General features: G+C 33.0%; 1 non-coding gene across 1 annotated transcript; it reads left to right on the plus strand.

Annotated features, from left to right (window-relative positions):
• The first annotated feature begins 4581 nt into the window (after positions 1–4581).
• On the plus strand, positions 4582–4654 carry TRNAE-CUC (transfer RNA glutamic acid (anticodon CUC)). Its single transcript has one exon. It is a non-coding gene; the product is annotated as a tRNA-Glu (tRNA).
• The last annotated feature ends 87 nt before the right edge of the window (positions 4655–4741 follow it).

The following is a 4741-nucleotide window of genomic DNA, read 5'->3' on the forward strand; positions in this document are numbered from 1 at the left end:
AATACCAACCATGATTGGAAACTTTGTTTGAAATAAGTGATTAAGATCGCGTTTGCCTTTAGCTTAAAAAACCAGTTTTTTTTTACTATTTAGCTTAATTTTGTTACTATTCATAAGCTCTATTCCATTTTTCGATACTATTCATAAGATTCACTGTACTATTTCAATTACCTTTTAGTTTTATTTACGATACTTTCAATAAAAAATTTTTAGTTTCAGCTAAATAAGTTATTTCCAAACGGACTCTAAATTTAATGAGAAAAGATTATTAATTGAAGTGAAAAGTTTCAATAACTTTTGAGTATTTTCCTTTATACTTAAGTGATCTTGGTTTATCTTGAATGATCTTGCACGTTTTAAGGATAGAATTGAATCTCGATTAATTGAGAAATGATTAATTTGACTATTATGTTTCCATTTAAGTTCAAATAAATTATCTTAATTAACTGAAAGCTTTTAAGATACCTTCTTCTAGTTAAGCCTTAATTGAATTATGAGTCATACTAACGAGTGCTTTTAAGGTATTGGTTAACAATTCATTTTAGGAAGTTTTGATACTATTTTTATGAGAAATGAAAAAAACTATTAAAACATTAAAAGAGTCTGTTGATTTCCTTGTTTCCATTACTCATGACCCAATTTTCATTACTTATCACTCAAAAATAGAGGGACCCACAGAGATGCAGCTTGTTTGGATTTGTTTTCAAGTTTTATTTCCATCACTCAATTCTCACATATTTGAGTAATGAGTTATAAAAACTGAAAACAAGTTTTAGGTGTTTTTGAGTTGTAAAAACTAAGTTATGATGGTATTTTTGTAAATACACACACATTTGGGGGGCCCACGGTCAAAGGATTGTCACCTCAGGCGCTACTTTTCACTCACACTCCACCAACGGCTTTAATGAGCTCCAATCCATTCACACCAAGTAGTAATAGAGAACTTCTTCACCATCACTTTTATCCATTCCTCTTTGTTCTTCATCCCTCAACCCACCAAAAAATTGAATAAAGAACAAGACATACCCATTTTGGAACAACGATGATCGAAACTTTCACGGGACAAGGATCGGGCTGGGATACACACCGATAATGGGATTGGGGTTCGTCTCTTCAACCATCACCAACGGGATTGAGTTGCAGAGCACCAAGAACTTAATGTTGGGTTCGGTTTTGACACCAAGGACGAAGGAAGGAAGTACAGCTTGTTGGGGGTTTTGTTTCTAGGGCAAGGAGGGAGGAAGAAATCGGTGGCATCTCGGCGGCATCGGCGCAAGTGGGTGACGATTGAGTGGAGGACATTGGAGGTGTTGAGGCTGGAGGGGAAATGGAGAAATCTGGTTTGGTGAAGTTGGGTTTTGGGGGTGAGTGGAGTTAAAAGGGGCCGGATAGTGGGTTTGGTGCACATGTAGCATAGGTTAGAGTATGAGTCCTAATTTTTTGAGTTTTTGAAGATGCAAACAGAACTGAGTTAAAGTGCCAAACTAGGTTTTGGAGATATTTGGGGATTATTGGGTGATAGGAAATGAGTTATAGAGTGATGATATTTGAGTGATGAGTCATGGGTGAGCATTTTTTTTATAACCAAAACAGACCCTAATTGTTGTTGTTGTTGTTGTTTTTTTTTTTTTTTTTTTTTTCCCACCAAAACTTTTTAAAATGGATTATTAACCAATAATTTTTTTTATAACCAAAACAGACCCTAATTGTTGTTGTTGTTGTTGTTTTTTTTTTTTTTTTTTTTTCCCACCAAAACTTTTTAAAATGGATTATTAACCAATACTCTAAGAGAATTCGTTAGCATTCCCTTGAATTATTACTTAGATCTTGAAATCAATCTTATTGAATGCTATCTTTTTTTATGTTTGAATAATTAATTAATTTCCAAAAATGATTGGAATCTAACTAATCATTGACTTAGAGGGTTTTGGAAAGCGTTATAAGTGAAAAGTATGCCTTAATTATCTCTAATTCTTTTAATTACCATGTAGGGTTCAAAACATAATTAAAGAGTGGATAAGAGATAACGGAGAATACCCCTTAGGCTTTTGGATTCAAAAGAAGAAAGAAAATGAAAGATCTTTTTAAATGTTCTGGGTTTTATTATCTATAATACAAAAGGAAACACACACAATAGAAAACACACATTTAAAACAAACAAATAAGTTAAGGAAATATAATAAAACATGGAATTAAAAGCAAATAAAACAAAAAAGGAAAGAAATCTGGTTTTAGCCTAGACAGGTACAGTACGCATCCTTCTTTTGATGTATGCATCTGGGCTTCGGACAGATTCCCAGAAAATAGACCAAAACGTGAACCCTAATCACCTAAAAGATGCATATGCAGAGAAGTAGATGCGTACGCATCTAATCTCATGCATACGCACCCTGATGCATATTATAGGGCTTTGATAGATTTGCATAAAAACAATGAAAGCAAAACAAACAACAAATATTAAACATTTTATGGCACATAAACAACATATTAGAACATTAAAATAACATAAAAACAAAAAATAAACAAAAATCGAGGAGGAGAATATGGATCACGGGAGAAAACCACGTATCCTCCTCGTAGCACTTATAGTATTGTTCATGATTGGCCTTTCAGTTGAAATCGACTACTGTTGCTATGTGTGGAGAAAAATGACTTGGAATGACTTGGCTAGGGTTTTCAAAATGACCCTAAGTGATTTGATAACAATTTTAAATGCTACACTAGCTAAAATTTTAGAACCTTAGTGAGTAGAACATTATCTTTTAACCAAGGAATGGCTGAAGATCAATCAAATACTCACTTTTTCTACCCCTTCTAGCCTTCAACTTTTTTGTTTAGGGTTTGGAATGGTGTTTCAAAAGAGTTTTGGTAAGTTGAAAATCTAGACCCTTTGGATGGTGAAAATGGAGGTTTTTATAGACAAATTGAAGGTCTAGGGTTTGGTAGAACGTATGGGCAGTCAGTTAATTAGACTAGTTGCCCTAGCGTCTCACTAAAATGGAAATGGAGTGATTTGAGGTTTCTGTCCAAAAGATGTGTATGCCACAAATTTGGTGCGTATGCATCATATACCCCACTTGTGCACATTTATATGCCTCAACTAAATTAGGTTAGAAATGGGCTTTTAGGCTTAGTTCTTGAGTCATAGTTAGAATTGGACTTGAATTGTATTGGACCACTTTTAGGTATATTTTTTCATTGAGCTCCACACACGATATTGATAATTTTGGTAGAGAATAGTTTTCTTGTCATTGGATCTGCGAGGTTCAAGTATAGGTCATAACAAGATAGGATGTCTACATCATCGAAGAACTGAAATGTGAGAAAATGAAGAAGGTTAGAGATATGATTGACCCATTTATACATGTACACAAAGGTTCCATACTTAAAGAAAAAGTTTAAAAGGTTAGGGAAGCATTTGGTTATATTATAGCCATCCCAACTATAGAAGAGCCTTTTTTTAAGAAACTCAATGGTCTTAAAAATGCCTAAATGCAATTTGAAAATTACGAATCTTTGATCTCTGTCCATCCTTCACTAATGCTTAAACATTTAAAAAAAAAAAAAAAAAACTTTCTTTCAATCTTACAATTATGAATTAAAAAGATTGAATCTTGAGGATGGAATCAGAACAAAATTTGTAATGGAACTCATTTGGTTTACTAGTGTTATAAAAGAAAGGGTATTGGTTTTTGGTCAATTCATAGAACCACTAAACTTTATAATGGAGTAGCTTGAACCTTGTTTCAGTTGGAATGAAGGAAAAAAGATGTCGTATATAGATGGAAAACAAGATGTAAAGAAGCGCCAAGCCTCAAGTAATGCTTTTAATGATTTAAGTAACAAAGTAAATGTATTATTTGCATCAACAAAGGCATGCTTTGAAGGAATAAATTTAGTCGGGGCTTCAAGTGTTGTTCAATTAGATGTAGTACGGAATCCATTAGTGGTAAGGCAAGTTATATCCTGTGTATAAAGTGGTGCATGTATACTATCTCATTGCATTTGGTGCAAAGGAAGAAAGGAAGTATCATTGACGAATTGAAAAAGGGGTTTTTGTCTGAGTCAATATTTTTTTTCTTCAAGCATAGTCTCATATGATGACATTTTGGAAGAGATTAATCAAATTGAACTCTTAGATGATAACATTTTGAAAGGGACAAAACTTAGATACAGTACTTTAAGAGTTGTTCCTTAGGTTCCCTTCTTAGAATTTAGCCATATGATTACTTAATTAAAAAATACACTTTCTTCCCATAAGAAAAAATCCACATAACAGAATTTTAAAAGGGAAACCTAAGTACCATATCTAAGTCTTGCTCTTTTGAAAGAGATGGTTCAACGTGAGAAACTTGACTTGTTTAATGATGTATAATCAAATCAAGCATCTTCACAAACATATTATCATATTTGAGCTTGACTTATTTAATAGTCAAATCTAAACTTTGGCTTGAGCTTGACTTGTTTCATAAACAAATGAATATGGATAAAATTTTTCTTCGACTAAGTTCTAGCTATTTAAATGTAACCCTAGAGTTACAACCTATTTTATTAAGGGATTTTCAATACGTTAAACACCGTTCCGTTGTAGTCTAGTTGGTTAGGATACTCGTCTCTCACCCGAGAGACCCGGGTTCAAGTCCCGGCAACGGAAAATCTGTTACTTCTTTTATCACCCACCTTTTTTTTTTTTTTTTTTTCTGTCTATTCTAATTTAAAAAAAAAAAAAAAAAAATCAAAA

The sequence above is a fragment of the Quercus suber genome, unplaced genomic scaffold (assembly GCF_002906115.3).
Source record: "Quercus suber isolate HL8 unplaced genomic scaffold, Cork oak 2.0 scaffold_46, whole genome shotgun sequence".
Taxonomy (NCBI): Eukaryota; Viridiplantae; Streptophyta; class Magnoliopsida; order Fagales; family Fagaceae; genus Quercus; species Quercus suber.